Source organism: Talpa occidentalis, unplaced genomic scaffold, assembly GCF_014898055.3.
Source record: "Talpa occidentalis isolate TD23 unplaced genomic scaffold, MPIMG_talOcc4v2.1, whole genome shotgun sequence".
In the NCBI taxonomy this organism is placed as follows: domain Eukaryota; kingdom Metazoa; phylum Chordata; class Mammalia; order Eulipotyphla; family Talpidae; genus Talpa; species Talpa occidentalis.
In genome coordinates this window covers 110,265,740-110,289,971 of record NW_026555331.1, presented here as the reverse complement: position 1 = coordinate 110,289,971, position 24,232 = coordinate 110,265,740, and the positions used below count along the sequence as shown (strand labels likewise).

Here is a 24,232-nt window from a genome sequence, read left to right as displayed (position 1 = left end):
TGTTCCTTTTGTGCCAGTAGCGATCTGATGGGGCAATTAAATAATTATACTAACTGAGATAGAGAAAAGCTGATCCTGAGTCCTTGTGTCAATGGTTAAACAAAAGTCCTTTAAAATCTTCCAGACAGTTCCTTTTACTATGAACAAAGGACTAGGAACAATGTTTATGCTGAAAAGTAAGTATAATACCAGCTCACAGTCTAACTTGTAGAAATGCTTATTGTAGCTTCTTTAAACTATATTCGGCTAGTTGTAGTCTATGTTGATCCTATTCCTGAATTTTCTAGGTCAGTCTGGATTTCAAATATTTCTACTGTTAGCTGAGACATTTATTCTATAGAACAATGTGCCTTGATTTTGGCTTATACAATAGAGTTGTCACACTCATAAGTTAAATTTATTCATTTGTTCTATATCTATTTTTCCATCCTGCAAGTTTTTACTGAGCACCTATTACAACTGAATGTGAGGCTTTCTAGCAGGCTCTGGAGAAACAGAGAAAAATTAAATCACTCTTGAGAAGTTAATGTCTTTCAGTTTGGGGGGTGGGCAAGCTAACAAATGAGTTCAGCTTCCCCAGAGAACAATTGTATATAATTTATTTGGAAAAGTTTTAAATTTATAATCTGTATGCAATACGTTTTAATTGTATGTATTTACATACATGTAAAATGTTGCACATATTCGTGTATTTCTTAACGAGACATATTGTACTCTATTCCCAGTGCTCTTGTTGGTATAACTTTTGGTTAGATATCCTTCTACTAACTTGACTATATTGCAATTACTTCCTAGATTACTTCCCATAACAGCTTTACTGAGTTCTGCCAAATGCCAGGTAATTGGCACATGCCTGTTTTAGAGCCCTTTCAGCTCAGTGGAATAGACATTGTTCTCTCGAGTTATGCACTGGCTGGAAAATGGGTTTTTGAAAGGGTGAGTGACTTCCCATGCCATCAGTTGACTGAAGGTGGAAGGAAGATCTAATCTGCCCTGCCTGACTAAGGCAGTGTGCTGTCCTTCAAGCCACACAGCCTCTCATTGTTGGGTTCTTTGAACTGCATATCTGGTGTGCATTTATTTAAATCTCCAGGGCTACCAGAAAGAAAAGTGAGAAAGAGGGAAGTAATTAGGATGCAGCTACTTCCAAAGCAATCTTTGTAATCCAATATTCTTGCTGTAGCCAGAGCCATTTGTTTAAATGCCAATAGGGCTATGTTTCTCCATTCCTCAGAACCTTCTGGGGCTCCCACTGTTTTTAGGAACACTAGTCTGTTCCTATTTTCCTAGCCCTGAAGCTGCCCCAGCCACATCAATCTCATTCTGTCTTTTTCTCCCTCCTACAGCTCTGTCCCACCCCTGAGCCTTTGCTCCTAGAGCTCCTTTTGCCTAGAAAGCTCCCACAAGTCCTCCCACTTTCTCCCTGTCTGGTTAATTCTGCCTCTGCTGGACCCTCAGCACACTGTGGCCCTTTCAGATAGTCTGTCCTACTGCACCAAATTTTGCATCTGCTCACTAACACCTGTATCACCCCATCATCAGCCTGTCATTTACAGCTGGATTCAGTTTGATGCTGTGATAATGTCTCCTCCAGGAGAGCAGGGGTGTGGCACTTCTTGCCCATGATTATCTTGGCCCTTGGCCCTGAGTGGGCAGAGTAGGCACCCCCCAAATAATTACTGAACAAATGAATCCTTCAGTTTTCCCTGTAATCTCTACTAGATTAGGATCCCTTGTCATGTAGTTTCAGTAGGAGCCTGAACTTTTCCTCCCAAGTGCTGTAATTATAGACCTGACTGATTATTTGATTGTCTCTTTCCCTGAGGGTCCCATGAAGGCAAGATTCCTGTGTACTTTCCTCACTCTGATGAACTAGCGCAGTGACTATGGAGTGACCTCAATAAATTTTTGTTGAATGGATAGGCTCGGGGACCTATTGATTTAAAAGGGAGTGACTCAGAAGTCAGAGGGCAAAGGTTAAGTAAAGAGACCAATTATCTACCAATTCAAATTTGTATTAATTTAATAATCTACTAGTGTTATCAGCAGCTTCCAAGCTGAATAAAATGTTATTGTTATAAACTGAAATTCCATCCATCCATCAACCTACTTTCCTATCTACCCTTCCACTACCCATCCCTCCATCCATTCATTCATTTATCCATCTACTTATAAATCTGTTAATAATCTGTTACTTCATGACCCCAGAACCACAACAATTTATATCTCATGGTTTCTGAGATTCAGGAATAGTTGGTTAGTTAGAATTAATGGTGAGAGACCTCAGTGCCTCTCTGTATGAGCCACTTCAGAGGACTGCTTGTGTCCTCAAAGCTTGGAGGCTGGCTTCTCCTAAGTGTGGCACAAGGAACCAAAGCAGACTGTGCAGTGACTTTGATAACTTAGCCTTGGAGGTCATGCACTATTACTTCCCAAGAATTCTATAGTCTTTAGGTCAACCCTTTTTCAGAGGTGGAAGGGACAACACAATGGTACAAATCCCAGGTAATGAGGATCATGTAGGCCATTTTGGAGGGTGACTGCCTCCCTCCAGCCAGCCAGCTGTCCACCCACTATGGTGACCTGAAGCCCTTTGCTACGATAGCATTAGCTTTCCAGCCAGTACAGGTACGTTAGTTCTGTTCTAGGCAGAGGCAAATTTTCCAAGAGAAGCTTAAGGCTCAGGAGTCCTTGCCCTGGGAGGGGTCCTAACAACAGGTGCACAGGGCTATATGCCTATGTAAAAATTAGCAAAAGTCAAGATATTTAAGATCACATCTAGGACCATGTCTCTATCCCCTTTGATTTCCCTTGTATTTTCTTGTCAGGAGAATTAGAGTGGCCATTAGTGTCTTGAGGTTCAGATTACAGGGAAGTTAAATTGGGGACTCACTTAATTGGTCTTTAGTTCGTGTGATTTTCAGGCAATTCTATTTATGGTTAAGTCATGGATAGTAGTCCCAGGGTCAGACTATCTTCTTGGAATAACCTTACCACACACTCTGACAAATTATCTGGTATTGTGACACCAAGGTGGTGGCAGTATCAAAAGATTCCTACTGAGGATCTCTTGATTCGGTGCTATAAGTGATGGGAATATACAGGTGGTAGCGTCCCTAAACTTCCTATATTTGCTAATTCCCTGAAAATGGTTTTTTGATCTTTGCTTTGCTGGTTGTGTTTGTATTTGATGATTGTGTCAGCATTTTACTCTCTGTGTTATCCTCCGTTCAAGAATTACCTGAAACACCTATAGGGGCTTTTCTCTTTGTGGCTGAACTTTGACTAGGGGACATAAACTCTGCTTATAATATCAGTACTACCTTCTGGCACCTTCTATGCCTTTCACTCCATGTCTGCTCCTTCTTGCTTTGGATGCGCTGCATGGAACTGAGGGGTGAAGAGACAATTGTTCCTCCTGACTCAAGACAGACCTCCAAAACTCTACCTTGGAAAAATAGTGTAAGAATAGACAGACAGCGGAGTGAGCAGGAGGCAGTGGGAGCAGAAAAGAGGAAGAAGATTAAAAGCAGGAAGATTAAGGAAGACTACCAGGACAGCCATAGATGGTGAGCTGAAGAAGATGCTGAGAAGAGCGAAACTGAGCTCTTCCCTTGCTAGACATGCATGTGTGCATTTGCATCAGGTTAACCAGAGTGGAATCACTTCTCAGGCACCAACATAAGGGTGGGCATGCTTCATCTCTCATCTGGATCATTGCAGTAATTTCCTAACTGGTTTCCTGGCTTCCACCCTCGTATTTCTAGGTCTGTTCTAACCCAGCAGCCCGAGCCATCCTATTCAAGTGTGAGTCAGAGCATGCCACTCCTCTATCCTCATATTCTTTGACCTCATTTCCTCCATTCTGTCCCCAACCTCAGACATACTGTTCCTCAAACATTCTAGGCCTGCTCCTGCTTCAGGGCCTCTGCACAGGCCATTCCCTTTGCTTGGAAGGTGGTGCCTCCGGATATCCACCGGTTGTTTTTGTGTATGCAGCAAGTCACCTCCTCACCAAGTTGCCACTCAGGCTTTTCTGGCCACACCATCTAAATGACAGCCTTTCCAGGGCTCCCTAGCCCTTTTCCCTTCTAACATAAAATACAATCTGGTTATTTTGTTGTCTATCCTCTGCCACTAGACTATAAGCTCTGTGGAAGGGCAAGGATGTTTGTTCATTGTTCTCTCCCTCTTCAAGTAGGGTGTCTGGCACATAGTAGGAACATAAATATTTGTTGACAGAATTATTGCTGATGGTGCTATTATTAAGCACATTCTACAGATGATAATATTTGTGCTTACAAGGGTAAAGTAACTTGGCCAAGATCACAGGGCACGGTGAAAAATCAAGTGTTGAGCCTAGTCATGTCGGTTTCAAAAGCTTGTGCTCATAACTACTCCCCTGTAATATGGCCTTCCAGTTGAGATGAGCTGCTGAATCAGTATAAGGAAACATACCTCACATTAGCCTTTCTTTATGATTAGCTAGACCACTAGGCCTTTAGCTGACTTCCTGACTTGCAAGGGAAGTGTTTATTGACAAAAAGGGACCAAGAAGAATATTACCATGCATGTATTATGTGGGGAAGTGAAAGAACAATCTTAAGTCTCTTTGGTTAAAATAGGAATATGAACTTGTCAGAGTCAAACTCATCTGGGGTGTTTTGGAGAGGAAAAGGGGCTGTCTCCTCATGACAGGATCAGCTGTAGTCACCAGCAATGCAGGGGAACCAAACTAATGAGAAACATGTTATATGGCTAACACTTTAGCTATTTGATATTTTCAAAAGCATCTAAAAGGTGCTATTTCAGGAACAGTCATAACTTCGCTAAACTTTATTTTGATATTAAATTACATGTAGGGAGTCTCATCAACTTTTGTTGCAGAGTCTACAAAAGTTTTTTTTTTTTAAGTTTTTTAAAATTAATTTATTTATACAAGCACTACACTGGGTACAGTCAGAAGAGTGGGAGGGTGAGAGAGCCAGAGCGGGGAACAGAACAGGCAGACTGATGAAATACACTGCTGAGGGGAGCAGTGGGCGTGGCAGGAGAGGTCTGTTGCGCCATGTGGAACCCTCGCTGGCGGCTGGGGATTTAACCAGTGCTGCAGAGGCTATGGGCAGCTTCGCAGCCCAGAGCTCAACCGCTGAGCCACCAGGGGAGGCCCTTTCTTAAAAATTTTTTTTTTAATTTCAATTTTTTTAGTCTACAAAAGTTTTAATCTGTACCTATTGATCCTAGTTGATGGGATCAGTAGACTCATTTATCTATCAGTTACTTTCAAAAATGGGGTGTGTGGGGCCTCCCTGGTGGCACAAGGGGTTAAGCACCACACTATGAAGCAGTCTGCAGCCTCTGCAGCATGAGTTCGATCCCCAGCTGGCCAGGGAGCAACCCACATGGCGCAGCCACCTCTCCTATCTCGCCCACCACTCCCCTCAGCAGTGTATTTCAGTCCGTCTTCCTGTTCTGTTCCCCGCTCTGGCTCTGGTGAATCCTCTCACACCCCTGCCCCGCATCTGGCCTGTACCCCAGCTCTTGTATGCATAAACAAATAAATCTTTTTAAAAAATGGGGTGTGTGTATGCATGTGTGGTTTCCATTATGTAATGAGATGTCAATGACGTACGAATAGTTGTTTTGTAAATCCTAGCAGAATAATGGTAGTGTTTAGGGCAAGGTTGGTTTAATGCTGTTACTTTAAAATTGGTGTTGGAGGTCTGAAAAGCCTTAATCCTCCTTCTACACTTTCTCTGGGGTCAACTTTGTGAAACCTTCTCCCTGAGTTCTCCTCCACCAGCAATTATTCACTTCCTTTTCTAAGCTACAGATATTACTACATTTATCATATTACATCAGTCATTTGTATTCATTTTTGATCCTTCATGAGACTCAGAACTCTGGAAGTACACGGCATATTTGTTATTGTATCTTGTTCATGTTTGTATTGAGTACAGAGCCTGCAGGTTTCCAATACTGAAGGTTTGCAATATCTTGCCAAAGGCAAGTAAAACCAGACTCTAGAGGCCAAAGGAGTTTCTATGGAAAAGATGTTCTTTGGTGAATTCCTCTGCAGGTCAAGCCAAGTGCCCAGCACTTTCTCCAAACAGGCCACATTGGAGCAGTTGCTTTCAGTGCTGCTCTTTTCTCATCAGGCCTTCTCTGCTGGACTGTTCAGTGATTGAAGCAGGAAGAAGAGGCATTGGTGCTAAACTGCTCTCACCTATCTCTCCCACTACACCCCCCAAGCCCCCAAAAGAGAAAAGATTGGCTTGAGATCCTTTGGGCTGCCAGAGCCCATCATTTCACTTCTCTGCCTTTTGAATCCTTATTCTGTAGAAACAAAGAGTTGAATTAGGAAAACTGTTTTCTCTCCAGGCCCTAAATGTATGAGTCCTTGAACCAATTCATGGGCAATAATCTGTCTGTAACCCCAAACTCTTCCCACTCTCTGCAGAGCAGGCCTGGTTCCCTGAGAATGAGACCTGCCACCATATCAGTTATCTTTGACCTGCCCTTCACGATGTGCCTTACCTTTTGTGGGGTGCTCATTTCTCTTGCACCACGCTTGCCTTCTGCTGCCTGCCTGTGTGCTCCACTGCTTTGATTCTGTGGATCAATCCTGCTTTCCCTAGCGATTTTAACCAGATCTCTATAAAATGATGTGCTAAATTTAGAACACTAAATATATCATGATGCTATTTATGTGTTTTATTTTAAACTACATAAGCTGGTCTTTGGTCTGTTTGCTCTCAGATCTATGCTCTACCATCCTCTGCCCTGGGCTTTGCATTCCTGGCAGCTACATTTCTTAGTCTCTCTTGCAGACACAGTCAAAGAAAGCTGGTGATGGAAGACTGGAGAATGAGCAGAGAGAATTCAGGTTTTTTTTCCCTTTTTTATGCTTCATATTCTGTCTGGTAGCATCTTGTCAATGTTTCCAGCCCCTGCTGTACAACCCTTTCCCCATTGTTCTAGCTATAGCTTACAAGTACTGTCATGGTTCCAGATTCTTCTAGGAGTGTATGTATGAAAATATGAATAATTATGTGAATATATATATAAAAATACATGTGTACTTATGAAGACACATGGAAGACCTGGAAGTTTGCATATGAAACTGTTTCCAGTGGTTTTATGACTGGGAAAGCGGTGGGTCTGGGTGGGTGCATAATTGCCGGAGGATGGGAGTACTGCAACTTATTTTTAATTTACTCTTTTTTTTTAATTAATTTTTTTACATCACTGCTCATTTTTAAACAGTATTTGCTTCCCCCCACCCCCTCAGGTGTAGTCCCAGAGTTTCCTTCACCAATGTACCTGTGCACCATCACCTCAGTCCCCTGAGCTCCTCCCTCCCTCCCTCTGATCCCTCTCCCTCCTCCTCCCCTGCAGTATGTCTCTTGTTTATAATTGTCTGTTTTTGCTTTGTTGTGTTTTGTATGGTTATTATTTTTTTACACTAATGTCTTATTTGGTTCCCTATATTCCTGCTATAAGTGAAACCATCTGATATTTTTCTTTTTCCTTCTGGCTTATTTCACTGAGCATAATTCCTTCTAGTTCCATCCATGTTACTGTGAATGGCATTAGTTTATCTGTTTTGATTGCTGAATAATATTCCACTGTGTATATATGGTACATCTTCTTGATCCAGTCATCTATTTTTGGGCATTTGGGTTGTTTCCAGGTTTTATCTATTGTAAATAGTGCTGCAATAAACATAGGGGTACAGGTCTTCTTTTGAATCAATGTTTTTGTGTCTCTTGGGTAGATCCCTAGTAGTGCAATTGAGCACTGCAACTTCTTAAAAATAGCTTCATTGCGGCATAATTTGTATGTCAGACAGTAATTTCCTGTATATGCATATGTGTTATTTGCATTTCTGACATTGAGCGTGTAGTAACATGTTGCTTACATAATATTACAAAATAACTAATTAAAAAACTAATAGCAGGAGTCGGATGAAAGAGACAACATACCAAGTGTTTTAGCCAATGCCTAAGCCATGTGGGCGGCGGGAAATTTTGCAGGTGACATTGCATTGAACAAATATTTTTATTTGCAGTGTGCCAGGCACTGAGGGTCCATCAGTAAACTATGGGCATGTTCCCTGCTTATATTATATGCAGTAATTAAACACACAGTTATGTCACAATTAATTAAAGTATTATAAAGAAGTGAGGGCAGCGAAAGACTTAACCTAATCAAGGGAGACTTTCCTGAGGAAATGACTTACCACTGAGAAGAACAGAAAGATGAGCAGATAAAGCTGAGTTGAGGTGGTCAAGCTGGGAAGCCGCTGATTGCTTTTCTGGTTCCTGTTCATGGGGACGCTGCTGTAATAAGAGTTTGCTACAAGGGGTCTCCTTGGAACTCCTGGTAGAATGCCAGTTGACTACCAGTGTGCAGAGAATCTGTGGGTATGGTCTTCTGATGTCTGATGCCTCCCACAGTGTTGAACTCATGGTCTACACCCCAGGGGTCTCTCACCAGGAGGAGAGGAAGCCAGTGTCCTGGCTCCTGTGCTAGTTGTCAAGGCTGGATTGGAAGTGACTCAAAAGCTAAGGATATCAGCAGTGGTACCAAACCCATATTCACCAACACTGCTCCTTTGATGGGAATAACTGACATTTTCTGTCTTAGTAGAGTGGCATACAAATGCCCAAGAAAAGCCCTTGAACTACCTTCCCTCCATATTTCCATTCTTTTTTTTATATATATATTTTTTAATTTTTATATTCCCCATACAATTGTGACCCCCTTATTTTGACCCCAATCCCTCCCCTCCCCGCCCTCCACCCCCCATAGAGTGTCTCTGGTTCATAGTTGTTTGTTGATTTTGATTTTTACTTTCTTATGGTTATTCTTTCTCCCACAACCACTATGGAGAGCTGTGTGGAGAGTTCTTGACCTACTAAACACAGAGCTTCCATATGATCCATATTTCCATTCTTAACTCTTCTTGAAATGAAATGCTGGAACTTGTGGAAAAACTATCCCTGAAGCAAGTTTCATTCTTCCTAAGCTCTGTATTTTTCTCTTCTTGCTTATGCTAACTCAAATTCCTCCTCCCCGCCCCCACTATGTCTCAGTCTTTCTAATTCATAGACATTTTGGCAATGGCTATAATCCCCTTGTTTTACTGTAAATCATCAATCTCCTTTTATTGTAAGCCACCAATTATTCTGTGAAATTAGGTTACTTATAAAGTAGTCCATTAATTACAATTATAGTTTAGTTGCAGCATGTCCAGGTCTCCTAGACTATGTAAAATCAGGTTATGTTTCCTTCTGATGTCTAAATTACAAAGGTAATAACAGGATCTTAACTTGACCTTAGAGGCCTCCAGCTATTTCTGGGCGTCTTCTGCAGGTTGCATCATCTATGCTTACAAACCAGTTGCCACCTGCCACAGATCCACCTGCTCCTTTCTCTCTTGGTCTGATTCTTCCAGGTCTGCTTCCTGCTGGGCCATTTGAAAAACATCAGAGCTGTCGTTGAACATCCTGAAAACGTCAAATTCAGATTCTTCCTGGGACTGCCAGTGTGGAGTAGAGTTTGTGAGCAAATGGCCTTTTCCTCCCAATTCTACATTTACTTGAAGCAATGGTGCTTGGGACTGAGGACCATAAAAGATTTTTGTGAGTAGTATCTCCATTCTCTGATGCTCACCTGTCTAGTCATCAGGGCTTACCCTCAAATCTAAAGAGCTAGGTGGAACATACCATCCCTCAGAATGCCTTAGTTCTTAGTCATCTGAGTCATCACAGCAACTACACTTGGGTCCACTCTCCAAGTCACAAAACAAAATTTCCAACCCTAACAAGAGAAGAAAACAGATTCTGCAATGCCTATGGGGGTTGGTAGTTGTGCTGATCTATGGCAAAAGTTTAAAATTAGACTCAGAAAAAAAAATAAATAAAAAAAAATTAGACTCAGCTGGCCAAAAGATAGTTTATGTAATACTAAAATTTTAATATTTACTCTACCAACTGAAATACCTAGTTTTAAATAGATTCTGAAAAGGAATACCCTCTATCACAATGTCTTCCTCAAAAAATACTGAACATATGTGCACATTTATGTCAAATAACTCACAACAATGGCATCAGTAAGAACTTATCATGGGAACTGAGCAAGAGTTCCTTCTCGGTTCTCATGGGGTGTGTGGCTGTGGTTTAAGAGCAAAGCCTGTGGTCTAGCTATGCTCTTGCCTCTCTGAGGCCCCATTTCACTTCAAGATAGAGCTTCTTCTATTTCCTGGAGAAACTAATAAAACAGAATGGGTCAGAGTGGGACTGTGATCTCTCAAAAATATTCTTTCACTTAACATTGTGTCCCCTCCCTGTAGAGGCTTTGGGAAATTAAAAAAAAAAAAAAGTTTAAAACATTCTCTTTAGAAGCTTACAATTTTGAAAAATTGGTTTAGTTGAGGGTATTATGGTCAGTGATATAAATCAGACAAAGAGAAATACACATGTAGAATCAAAAAACCCTGAACTCATAGAAACAGAGAACAGATTGGTGATTGTCAGGGGTGAAGGTGAGTGTGGGTGGGGGAAATAGGTGAAGGTGGTCAAAGGGCACACACTTACAGTTGTAAAATGAATGCATTATGGGGATGTAGTGTGCAGCTCAACTCAACAGTGTTATATTGTATGTTTGAAAGTTGCTAAGAGTAGATTTTAAGTTTCCACCACACACACAAAATTATAAATTTGTGACATGGCATCCATATTAACTCACCTTATAATAATAGTTATGCTATATATATATTAAATTATTTTAAACTTACATGGTGTCACATGCTAATTAAATCTCAACAAAGCTGAAAAAAAACAGACTTTTTAAGAGCTGAGCATTATTTAATTTATATTTACTATGGATTCTCTCACTTAATTCTCACATAAGGTAAAAACCTACTATTTGCTTCATTTGACTAAGAGGAAAGTGGAGTAACTTGCTCAAGGAACCAGTAGAATTGGCATTCAGGCCCAGAGAGCCACATTCCACAATCTTTGCACTGTCTCTCTAGCCCATTGTCATTAAAAATTCTAGGACTGTTGCCAGCCAGGTAATCAGATTCTTCTCAATACGTATTTGACTAGAACATAGCGAGTGTGTAAGATGGTGGAAAATGGTTTCTTCATCGGCAGGCAAAATTTCTAAGAGTAGTCTCATCAAATTACCATGTTTCAGTTTTCTAAGCAGATACTTGGATTAAAATGCTTTAAACCTTTAAATTCTTTAAAAGTAGTAAAGCCTTTTATTACTGGTTATATTTATAACTATTATGGTATGAATATAGAAACCTAGAGGGAGGTTTTTTTTTTTTTTAAACATTTATATATTTATTTATACAAGAACTGGGGTACAGGCCAGATTCGCTGGAGGGTGAGAGGATTCACCAGAGACAGAGCGGGAACAGAGCAGGCAGACTGACAAGATACACTGCTGAGGGGAGCAGCGGGCGAGACAGAAGAGTTCTACCTTGCCATGTGGGACTCTCGCCTGCCGGTCGGGATCGAACCAGCACTGCAGAGGCTGTGGACAACTTCACAGCACTGCGCTCAACTGCCTGTGCCACCAGGGAAGGTCCCTTAGAGGAAGTGTTTATTAGATGTTTAACTAAGATGTACAAGCAGTGAGAAAACATTTCTTGTTTAAGCCACTGGTTTCTGGTATTTTTTTTTTTTAATGGTGTCCCAAGTCAACTAAAACACCTTGTAAGGTTGTTGAAAGATTAAGTTAGTCAAGATCCACATGAAGAGCTTCTCCTTTAGTGCCTGGCACACAGGAAGCTCTGAATGAGGGTTAAATGGCATTGCTGACCTTAGATCTGTGAACCTGGGTTTTAAGAATCAGTGATGTTGTCCACGGATGTGACGTTACAACTGCATGGGTATGATGACTTTTGAAAAACACATTCAAAAAGCTAATTTTAAATTAATGAAGCAGGAAGACATTTACATTTTAAAGTGAACTCAGCCAGGTAAAAGTGAACATGTCAATCTAGGGCTCATAATATCTCACCCCTTCCTGCCTCCCTTCACCTCTCCTCAAAAGTTTGGATTCATGTTAGTTTAATAAGGCTCCCCCCTCCCTCAACCTCACCCCTAATAAAACTTCAAACTGATAATAAGTATGTTCTTATGGATTTCTAGAGAAAGAGAAAACAGAACAAGAAGTGTATGTATAGATAAAGGAAACCTAGAAAACATAGGTGATGATTGTAATTTTAGGAGTTCCAGTATGAACGGTATTTAGTCTAATTTTAAAATAATAGAAACTAGAATATTTAAATTTTAATTTTTACCCTCTTTTCCTTTCAATGTAGTAAATTTACATATATTATGAACTTTTAGGTAATGTTATGTGAGTCAGCCTAGGATAGACGAATCATTTCTGTGAAGGGCCAGAGAGCCATGTGAAAAAGAAATAATTACTTTAATAAATTAATAAAGTGCACTTTCAGTTCCCAAGCATCACCTTTATGAGGGAGGAAGAAGAGAAAAAGGGAGCAACAAGAAGTAGAGAAGGGAAAGGGATAAAAGGAATGGAAAAAAGTAGAAAAGAAGAAAAGGAGGAAATAGAAGGGAATAAAGGAATTTATAAAATTTCTGTAGGTTTTGAGGAGGCTGTTGTCAAAGTTATTTATAAAGTTACTGGAGAGGAGTAACCCACAGTCTTCATCATCCTTCTGAAATGTAGCTCATTAGCTAGTGTTCACTCAACTTCCATTGCCCAAACCTTTATTTTTATTTTTTTTAAAAGACTTATTTATTTATGTATACAAGAACTGGGGTACAGGCCAGAGGTGTGGAGGGTGAGAGGACTCACCAGAGACAGAGTGGGGAACAAAACAGGCAAATTGACTGTTGAGGGGAGCTGTGGGCAAGGCAGGAGAGATCTGCTGCCCCATATGGGTTATCAACCTGGATGGGGATCAAACTCATGCAGCTGTGGCTGTGAATAGCTTCATAGTGCTGAGACTTAACCCCTTGTGCCACCAGGGAGGCCCCCATTTCCCAGACCTTGAGATAACAACGCTTGGCCTACAGGACATCGGACCCACCAGGTTTGGAGATGTATTAATAGCACTTGTCTACTTTTAACAGTAATTTAAACAGATGATCAACAGTCCCACCTCCTTTTACTCAAATGCATAGGTGGCTTTCCCTGAGATGAATGATTTCATCTTGTCCACCATTTGGATAAAGGCCACACATGTGCAGAGCATGAGAGACAGAGGGAATGACCAAGAGGTAGCTTTGGCTCCCTCCCTATCTTCAAGTTGAAGTCCATCAATAATTTACCCTTCATAATGAGTCTTTGTCTGGAGAGTAAGTTCCAAGTTAAAAAAAAAAAAAAAGAATAGAACACTTAATCTATAGTGGATATACCACTGATATTCAAATTATGTTGTTTGGATAGAGTTTTCTACTTTTAAGACATTTTCTAGGCTTGCCCCTTGTCTTCTCCTTTGTAGAGTTAGAGTGAAAATGACCTGGTCCATAGACTTCTTGGGTGTCATTGGTCTGGGTTTAAATATCAGCCTTTTCAGGAGTTGCCTGGGAAAGCCAACTGTCCAGCACCTGAGAATCTTGGTTTTTTTTGGGAGAGAGAAAGAAACTGGCTCTGTGAAAAGTTTGGGTGCAACTTTTCATCCTTCTGCTCGAAGTGAAGGGTTGAGCTCCCAGCTGGATTATTATCCAGGCAAGCAAGAATGAGCCAGTATTTCAGTTTTTCACAATCCTGATCATGTCACCAAGAGTCTCACTCATCTTTATATACCCAGCACTTAGCACAGAGCCTGACATATGATAAGCACAGGAGCAATGTCTGATGATTTAATGAATTCATGTATTTTCGTGCTGATTAAAAACCAACTGATTTTTTTCTGCTGATGAAATGAGAGGAAGGCTAGTAAGAACTATTGTTTATGTTTCTTGATTCTATAGATGTTTGTGTGCAGGTTCTGCTTCTACTTTGGTAGAACCCTCTCTTAAGAATTCACAACTATATGAGGGTTTCTCACTCAAACAAGATCTACTTACACTGATATTCTGCCATTTCTTTGTACTTCTGGCAAGTCAAGTCAGTGTGTGTCTGGGATCTGGGACACTCAGCAAAGGAAGGCTGGGCAGGCAGCAGCAGCTCTGGAATGTCCCACAGCCACTCCTCCAACAAGCTTTTAATCTCAGCACTTTGAATTAGATGCAGAGTTTAATGGAAAGTTAGCCACTGTTTGTAAATTTCTGTGAAAACAATTTGAAAGATTAGATCCCTTGAACATTTTTCTCCAGGACAGTCTTTTCTAACTAGTCACCACTGAAAATCCTTTTAAGTGTGTTTCCCCACAGAATCCCTGATTTGAAAAATATTGTTCATATGCAAATATATTTGTTAAAGAATAATGAATTTATCTCCCCAAGCTGAAACCATCGAGTCAAGATTTTTTCCTACCTAAAAATCATCCATGAGGTTTTATTTTGAGTAAAAAACCAATTCCTCTTAAACTTCATAAATATCTGAAAATAGTTGGAGGACTGCTCCTCTACCCCCTCAGATGCTGGCTATGACTTTCCTAAAGTGCTAAGCTTCAAGGTTTGAAAGTAGTGCATCAGAGGGCACCAGGCAGACAGCATAGATTAACAGAGTCCTATGATTTCTCCCTAGGTTTTCTGTTATCGATTTACCCTCCTTCCTAGCAATGGTGGGAGACTGAGACAGGTAGTCCTGCCTCACACTTTTCCTGTGTAGGGACCTGTAGCATGATGAGAGTCCTATCTGCCAAACAAGCAGAGGATAAACTTTATCCCCAGTTTTCTGTTAACATGCCATCTTAAGAGAATGCCCACTAAGCCAGCTGGTATCTCCAGCGCCTCTCACCTGAGGAGCTGTCCCTTGAGATGTGGAACAAGTCACCTGTCTCTTTCAGATGAAACGCTTCACCATGGTTTGATTTGATTGATGGTATGAAGTTTCTTCTTTAGGATGATGAAAACTTCTCAAGCAAGAGATAACAAAGCATACTAAGAGAAAAAGGAGTACTTTTGTGAATTTCATAAATTGCAAGAGATTTTTGGGGAAAGATTAAAGCTTGGAAATCTGATCTTGGCTGGTGTAAGAATCTGGTACTTCTTAATTTCCCATTCAGGTTCTCAGTGTTCCAGGAAGCAGTTTGCTCAAGTTTCCTTTCTCCATTTAGCTCTCCTGAATGCCCAGCTTCAGTGCCTGGGCAGTGCTGCCAAGGATCCTGCTGGCGCATTCAGCTGCCATTCAAGGAAACAACCCTCCACACCGCCTCACACTTGGAAGTCTGTCTTACAGCATAAAACAGGTGGAAGGACATTTTGCCTTTAGAGTTCCGCTGGCATGTCTTGCGACTTTTACTGCCCAATGTCAAGAATGACAAAAATCTTTTGTGTATGTTTGGGGGTGGGAAAGACCAGATATTTCTGTGAATAGCAGTTAACTGGCTGTTCAGACAAGATTCCCAGGGCAGCTGTTGTAACTGAGGCAGCAATCGCTCTAACACTTGGCTTTGTTGCTAGGATGGATTGATAGAAACTTTGGACAAATCATTTAAAAAATTATGCAGCCATGATACTGTTTGAATATATCATGGATTATCTTAAAGACTGAATATTTGCTAGTATCAAAATAAGGAAGTGCGATGAGTATGTTAGGTTGTGTTTATACTTCTATTTCCATCTAAATATCTTTTGCTTTCTGTAAAGTCACTAGTATTTGTGGCAAAAATTTGAACATATACAGATTTGCAATTTGTAGCTACAATTTTTGAGACAGGTTTTTTTATATGCTGACAATCTTATTTACAGTAACAAGTTAGTCAGCTTCACATGGACTTATAAATTCTAATTTCTGAATTTTCCAATTATGTGTTCTTAGTCAAAGACTATTTAATTTTTAGGCTGGACACATATATGTACACACACATTTTTTTGTATAAAGGAAAATGTCATGTTAGTATTCAATGGTATTTACATTAAATTAAATGTATACTTTAGTGGAAGATAAAAAATGTGACTAATTGAATTTTCAACATAAAGTTATATAAATCTCAACAAAGTCAATGAAATTTCCTTAGATTGCATTAACCTGCCTTGGTTAAAAAAATAAGAGAGACCTCCATGGTTTTTTCTTTATCTTTTTCCTTTTGATGAAAATATTCAGATGACTAATAAGGGATGCAATTGGCCCATTTGAGAATGGATTTAGATGAGCATTATTGACACAATTAATGATCTTGTCTCACTAACAAAGAATAGAATTAAAATTGACCTTGGCTTCAACTGATTTACATTTTAATTTGGTTATTTGGTCACAGCTGGAAAATGGGACATGCACAAATAGCCATCTGGCCTGCCGTCTCTGTTCATCCTGACCACTCACTACCTGGGCTTAACTACTGCCCCTCACCTTTCTCTCAAAATTGCCTCAAACTCCCTGAGTCAAAGCCCAATACAACCTCAGCTGTGGTGTTGCCTAATCTAGGCTGTCCTGCCCAGCAGCAGCCATTCACCTGTGCAAGCTTGTCATTCCTGGTGCCTGATCACACCCAGCAGCCTTTGCCAGTTCCTGCTACCTATTTCCTAACCTATGCCTCAATAACCCCCGATGTCTTCTGCCATCACACTTTCTCCTGCACTCTTGGTCTCTGCTTTTCTTGGCAGCAATGGGTTCAGTGGTGGCGCTTGCCTGCTCCCACATATTACAAAGTCAAATCTCAGGCAAACTCTTGGCTTCCCACTGTCTTTAGTCGTCCCTTCAAACTTTTGCACAGTTCTGGCCCATGAGCTTCCTGGGATTCCCATTTTGGCATTCTGATCTTTCTTTGAGAATTCTTTCTCCCTTGCAATCTCAGGAACTTATCCCACCTCCCTGCTCTAGGAACTGATAATAGTGTCGATGCCTCCTGCTTTGTGGTGTCTTCTTGTTACTGTCTCTGAGCTGGGTCAGCTCAGCAGGTCTCCTGTCCAGCTGGATTCAAATGGTTGCTCTCGTTACCATTTGTTTATTCACCCTGCACAATTGCAGCACTTTTTGGACAGGTTGATAGTGCTTCCTCTGTTCCCCGGCCTAGTCTTTAAAGCAATATACACCTACAGATCAGGGCTGATATGAGTAAAAGTAAGTGGAAAAAATGAAACTTAACTGTGAGAAAAGAGTTCTGGAAAAAGAGGTGGGATGAGGAAATCTATGTGGAGTGACTGGGAGGAGTAGGTAAGGATAAATAGGAGTGCATATGAAAGAATGAGTGGGGGGACATGAGTATGAGATTGAATATTGCGTGCTATGCTGACAGTGATTCCACCTATCCAGCATGTGACTGCTAGCATTTCCCACACATTTAATGGACACAGTTTAGTAGCTTATCCTATTTAATTTTTAAAAAAAATCCTAGAAGAATTAATGAGAATAAAATTAAGAAAGGATTTCCCTAATTCCTTAAATATAGTTTGTGAAGTATATGAGAATAAGACTGTTATGTAGAGCAGCAAAGGAAAAATAAAGCTTTCATGTGAGGTTTTAACATAATTTTATCATATCCCCAAGAATGATATTGTTGGGGCCTACGGAGACATAAATCTTGACAAACAATGACTATAAGGTTACATGATGAGGATGGTTTTCCCACAGGAGTAGGTGGTTTCTTTCTGAAATAAGATACAGGTATCTTTCTGAAATAAGGCCCATTTGTATCCCTTGCCAAGTGCAATAAATTAGAATTGTTCCTAAATAACAAATTAGATAGCAATAAATTAGGATTGTTTTTCCACTAAAAAGGAAGGGAAAGCCTTTTCAAAGGTAATCATCATAATAAACCATTATTTGTGTAAAGTTATATTTAAAAAATAGACTAGAGGTGAAAACTTATTAATGTTTAGGCAATATTCAAGATTTATTTTCACAGCATTTGTACTTGTGTTGTCTCATTTCTCATCATACCTTTAATCTTACTTCAAGGTAAATGATGTTTTAAAAGGATTTTGTATTATCTAGAAAATATTTCTATGTTATAAGAAATATTATATACTTGATCATACTTAGCAATTTTTCAGACTGATAATTATTATATCTGCAATTAGGTATTAAAAATTCTCTAAAGTGACTGATACTGTTTTTATGAATAAAGGATTGAGGATTTTGTGGTTGTAGCTATGAGCCTCATTTGTATCTGAAAAGCCCACGAATAGTAACTGAAACTGCCAGATAAGCCACAGGTGATTCTAACACCATATGCCCACATCTGTAGTCCTTACAACTTGCCCATTTAGAGGGTTCTTGCAATATGTTCCTGAATCTGCATGTTGAAGTGGATCAAGAAAATGGATTTTATTTCCCCAGAAGAGCAGTGTCTTACTTGGGGCAGGAGCCATCACCAAGGACTCAGAAATAAACAGATTATAGAAGTGAATAAAATGTGTGATGAAGGTGAAATTTGAACCATATACCTACATACATAAGTTACTAATTTAACTATTAAAATATATCCATATCCAAAAAATGCATATTCATATATTATGTACTTTCCTTATCAAATTATTGTACTAAAATTTATTTCATATAGAAAATGAAATCCCATTAAAGCATATGACCAAAAATAAATTTTTAGCCTTTACAATTTTTATTGAAATATTTTATAAAGCACTGAAAGTCAGCACAAAAGGATGTGATTCAACTGATTCATTTCACAGATGAGGAAAATGAGAGCCCAGAGACGGTAACTAAATTGCCAAAGATAGCAGAATCCCAGTAGACTGCAGGCTATTAACTCCTAGGACAAGCCTTCTCCACCTTCTCTTGCAGTTGACTACCTATGTGATCCTCATAACACATGGAAGAAATTTAGGGGAGTTACTTTAATAGTTCAGTACACCTTAATATTATATGAGAAAGTCTGAAAATACCCCCTTTTTTTTAAACCAGTTTCTATATGGTAAAAAGAGATTATAATCATGGCTGTTTTTAAAATACTGTCTGCTCCTCCTGATTCTCTCCACTAGATGGAAGACTCTTGTATGATCAAATTGCCCAAGAACAAGGAAAAGCAGGTAAGTCTGAGCTGCAGGTCTAAACTAAAACAAATGAAGATTGATGGTGACTGTAGAAAAATGGATGAAACTTAAAAAAACTCTGTAAGTAAAAAGAAGGAAATTGTGTAAGCCCATAGTATGGTGCTATTTTTATAAAAGTCTAAGTACATATTTATATTTTTATGTATTTTGTTTAAAAATACATACATATGTTGTCAGACAAACACCAAATTCATGATAGTGGTTACTTGTAGAGGAGGAGGACAGAGAGTGTGGAGAAGGATTTCATCTGTATCTGAATTGCTTTTTTTTTAATTCTGAAGTGCTCAGATAAATAAGAAAAATGTTAAATTTTGACTTGTTGGATGATGCACACTGGACATTCATTACATGATTCTAGCAACAAATTCTTTCATTGTTAAAAAGAATGCTGGACTCAAGTTGCCACAAGAGGGGGACTGCATATTTGTACAAATAAATACATTAGACATATAGGAGTATTTAAACAAAATTTTGATCTAAATCTTCATTGACACAAGTCGTATTAAGAATACTAACAATTTGGCTCCATTGAAGACTTACATAGTCTTAATATAAAATGGTATCTATCCAGTCATTGCAGAATTTCATCTAAGAAATCCAAAGCCTCATCCCAGAAGCCTTGGGAGATAATGGGTTGGTTGTGGTTGCTATCATTTTGCTCCCCTACTCTGAAAATATTGTTTTTAACAAGGTGAAGAGTACCACTGACATATTTGAAAGCCAGAGAAGGAATTTAACCTACACAAAGGATATATCACTTGCCTGGGTTTTTAGGGTTTCTTGTGCCTTTATCTTCTCTTGGTAGTATGATAGCTAAGATTCAGCCTTTTCCTGATCCCCAATCAGATTCCTTTCTCTTCTCCCCTTCTACAGAGAACTCTGCATTAAATGATATTAAATCATTCCCAAATCTGGGATCCAAGGTTCAACATTACTTCTCCCCTCATCTTAATTTTAATATATTTAAAGTGATGTATTCTCTTCCTCACGACTGTATCTTTTCCTGATAAGGTGACTTGATATTTAAATTCCATATTCTCACTTGGAGTTCTGTCATCTACACCAAGTTCTGTTTTTAGTTCTTCTATTTATAGATTGTAGAATCAAAAACATGTCTTTCTTATTTCATTGCTATTTGAATTAAAATGTTTTTCATCTGATACCACCTATTAGTTTCCCTAAGCAGAAAAGTAAATAAGTTATATTGCTAATTTATTTTTAAAAATCAGTGATTACTAGCTAAAATATTTAACTGCATTCACATTTAAGGGCTTTGAACCATTTATGTTAGATTTCTGGAATTCTTTTTCTCTGATGCAATGATTTAGGGCTAGAGTTGAATTTGTCTGAACAATGACTTTCATTCAAAAATTATATACTCAGCCTAGCAAGTAAGAAGAGATAGTAAGAAAAGATAAAAATGGGATAAGAGATTACAGAAGGAACCAAGATCACAGAAAAAAATGATATGATAGGTTTGAGTTAGAAAAATTAGACCAAAAGAGGCAGGATGGAGAAGTTTGTCATAAATACTCAAAGTGTAAAATTTGTCTTGAAATGTAAATTGAGATCAAGTTTCTAAATTAATATCAGTCCCAAGGTTTAGAATTATAATTTCAAGTAGAGTTAGAATGAAGATGTCTTATCCAGAGACCAATTCTACATATCTGTGTTTTTCTTCTGTTTGCTAGCCCTTAACAGAGTACAATGGCATCTCTTAAAGGCAGAAGCAACCAGCAACTGTAGCTTTCTACCTTTCCAGAAGAACATACAGTATTTCTGTCTAATGGTAACTTTTGTTGTTTTCATCTGAGTTATTTTATTGTAGGACTGTGAAAATGGTAATTCTGAAAACAGCCAAGATGTTATAAATGAAGGAGTTTTGGTTTTGACTAAAAAAGTGGAACAGGAAATGAAACGTTAAAGGGAAAAAAAAGTTCCCCTGCCTCTCCTGGACAAATCAAATGTCCAGTTATCAAAGAACACAAGAAATATTGCATAGGTGAGCAGAAGGGGTTCTAAATATAATGTCTAAAATGCAAAGGCTGTGTCAGTTCCCAATTAAACATTCTGTAAGCAAAGCCTTGCTCTTCATTTATTTTCACTGGAAACTTCCATCAGATAGTGAATGGTGTATAACAGTGGGGCCACCCAGTGGCGAAGGTGGTTAACTGCAGCAAAGGTACATTTTATGGTGCATTTTTCTGTTTTCTATTTCACAAATGTTTACTCTTGAAAGTATAATACATTAGGTACCTTTAAGTAGAAATTTCATAATATAATAAACATTAAGCCCATAACTTGAATATTACTCACAATTTTAATCTTCATCTAAAAGACTGAAAAGTTTGTGAGCAGGCAACTTTTAAAAATAGAATAAAAGAAAAAATATTCAATTCTGCCTGAATTTGTTTTTTTTCTACTTTTTTTTTTTTTTGAAGATTTATTTTTATTTATTTATACAAGCACTGGGTACAGTCAGAAGCACGGGAGGGTGAGAGAATTCACTAGAGCCAGAGCGGGGAGCAGAGCAGGCAGAAGGACCGAAGTACACTGCTGAGGGGAGCAGCGGGCGGCAGGAGAGGTCTGCGGGCCATGTGGGACCCTCCTCCGGTGGCCGGGGAGCAGCTGGGGATCGAACCGGCGCTGCAGAGGCTGCGGGCAGCTTCGTAACCCAGCGCTCAACCGCTGTGCCACGGGGGAGGCCCTTTTTTCTACTTTTTAAAAACATGGGAATATACTCCTTTTTAAATACTGTTTTTTAAGACATTTTATTAATGCATATAAGAACTGGGGTACAGGCCAGAGGTGGGGGGGGAAAGGGGTGAGAGGATTCACCAGAGCCAGAGTGGGGAGCAGAACAGGCGGAATGACCGAAAGACACTGCTGAGGGGAGCAGCAGTGGGCAAGATTTGAGAGGTCTGCTGTGCCATGTTGTGAGGGTCAGCTCCCTGGCCGGAGATCGAACTCATACTGCAGTAGCTGCGGATTGCTTCATAGTGCTCATGCTTAAACCCTTGCGCCACCAGGGAGGCCCCTAAATACTATTTTTGATTTAAGAAAAAATTCTTTACAGAGACTAAAACTGGAAACTTGAAATTAAAACTTTAAGACTAAAAATATCTCCCTGACTCCACCCAAATTGTCAAAAAAACAAAAATACACTGATACTCAAAATATGAGGGCTTTTGAAGAGAAATGGCTGTCCTTGTGAAATAAATATATATATAAATTTAAAAAGATCAAAACTGAGGATATAAAAAGGGTTGCAGCTGAATCAAAGGAGAAGTGAGCATTTATATATTAAAAATGTTTTTTTCTTATTAAAATAGCAAAACAAATTCATTTAGAAAAACATGGAAAATTAGATAAACACAAAGAAGTATAATTCTCATCACAAATCCACTATTGATATATTTTTGGAAATTGTTCTTTATAGATGTATGCTATGATTTTAAATGAGAAAGGATTTGCTAAACATAACTTTTGCTATGCTTTATTTAAACAAACTAGAAATCAAATTGGATTTTTAGTTCTCATTTTTTTTCTTCTTTTTTGTTTTTTTTTTTTAATAGAGGCATGTTTTTATTTATTTATTTATTTATTTATTTGTTCGTTTGTTTTGTTTGTTTATACATGCACTGGGTACAGTCAGAAGCGCAGGAGGGTGAGAGAATTCACCAGAGCCAGAGCGGGAAGCAGAGCAGGGAGAAGGACCAAAGTACACTGCTGAGGGGAGCAGCGGGCGGCAGGAGAGGTCTGCGTGCCATGTGGGACCCTCCTCCGGTGGCCGGGGAGCAGCCGGGGATCGAACTAGCGCCGCAGAGGCCGTGGGCAGCTTCGCAACCCAGCGCTCAATCACTGCGCCACCGGGGAGGCCCTTTAGTTCTCATTTTTTGCTGTCATAAACAATGACCTGAAATCACTGCCTATAGCCCTTTTAAATTTAGGAAGATTTACAGTGAATAAATTAGTTGGTTAATTTTGAGAATTTTAAAACCTGTCTGATAGTTGCTTTTTAATTTTTTTTATTGAAGTAACTGCATTATAACATAGAATTTTTAGGTGTGCATCATTGAAAATCAATGTGTATATATCACATTAAGTTCAGCACCAAAATTCCAGCTCTGTCCTTCACCATACAATTGTTCCCTTTTACCTAACCTACTACTCCATTGCCCCCTTTCCTCTGGTAGCCATTAATTGGTATTATCATCTAAAGTTTGTTTTGTTTTATTTAGCTCATCCATTTGTTTCCTCTATATACCATACATAGTGTTTGTCTTTCTTCATCTGATTTATTTCACTAAATATGATACTCTCTAGGTTATCCATGTTGTTGGAAATGGCAGGATTTTATCTTTTTTTAATAGCTGAATACTTTCCATTGTGTGTATATACCACATATTCTTTAGCTGTTAGTCTGTTAATGGGCATTTAGGGTGTTTCCAACTCTTGACTATTGTTAACATTGCTGCAGTAAACATGGGGGTTCATATATCTATTCAAATTTGTATTTTTCAGGTAAATACCAGATGTGGACAGTATATGGACAAACATTTTTGAAGACCACTGTTGTAGGCCCTAAGAGCCACCTATAGTCATGTCAAAAGGTGACCCTGCTTCTGTTCCACTTCTCTTTTCCCTTCTACTCCCTCTCCCTCTCCTTCTCTTGTTCCATCTCCTCCTCCACCACACCACCATATATAGATCTATATCTTTATATATATGAATTAATTATAAGTACCCACATATATAATGATAATTTGAAGACATTATAGGAAATAATAATAGTTGCTAATGTAGGATGGTTAGATTACACAAATTAGACCACAATTTCTTTTTTAAAAAAAAAAGATTTATTTATTTATTTATGCATAAAAGAACTGGGGTACAGGGCCTCCCCGGTGGAGCAGTGGTTGAGTGCTGGGCTGCGAAGCTGCCCGCAGCCTCTGCAGTGCCAGTTCGATCCCCAGCCACAGGGTGAGGGTCCCACATGGCGCGCAGACCTCTCCTGCCGCCCGCTGCTCCCCTCAGCAGTGTACTTCGTCAGTCTGTCTGTTCTGTTCCCCACTCTGGCTCTGGTGAATTCTCTCACCCTCCCATGCTTCTGACTGTAC

General features: G+C 39.3%; 1 long non-coding RNA gene across 1 annotated transcript in view; it reads left to right on the top strand.

The window, feature by feature from the left end:
- The window catches only part of LOC119244399 (uncharacterized), a 45,783-nt gene extending 21,846 nt beyond the window's left edge, over positions 1-23,937 (top strand). The window contains exons 4-7 of the long non-coding RNA XR_008550786.1: positions 9,461-9,647; positions 19,041-19,088; positions 20,941-21,114; positions 23,637-23,937. This is a non-coding gene — a long non-coding RNA (uncharacterized LOC119244399). The remainder of the gene's footprint in view (positions 1-9,460; positions 9,648-19,040; positions 19,089-20,940; positions 21,115-23,636) is intronic.
- The last annotated feature ends 295 nt before the right edge of the window (positions 23,938-24,232 follow it).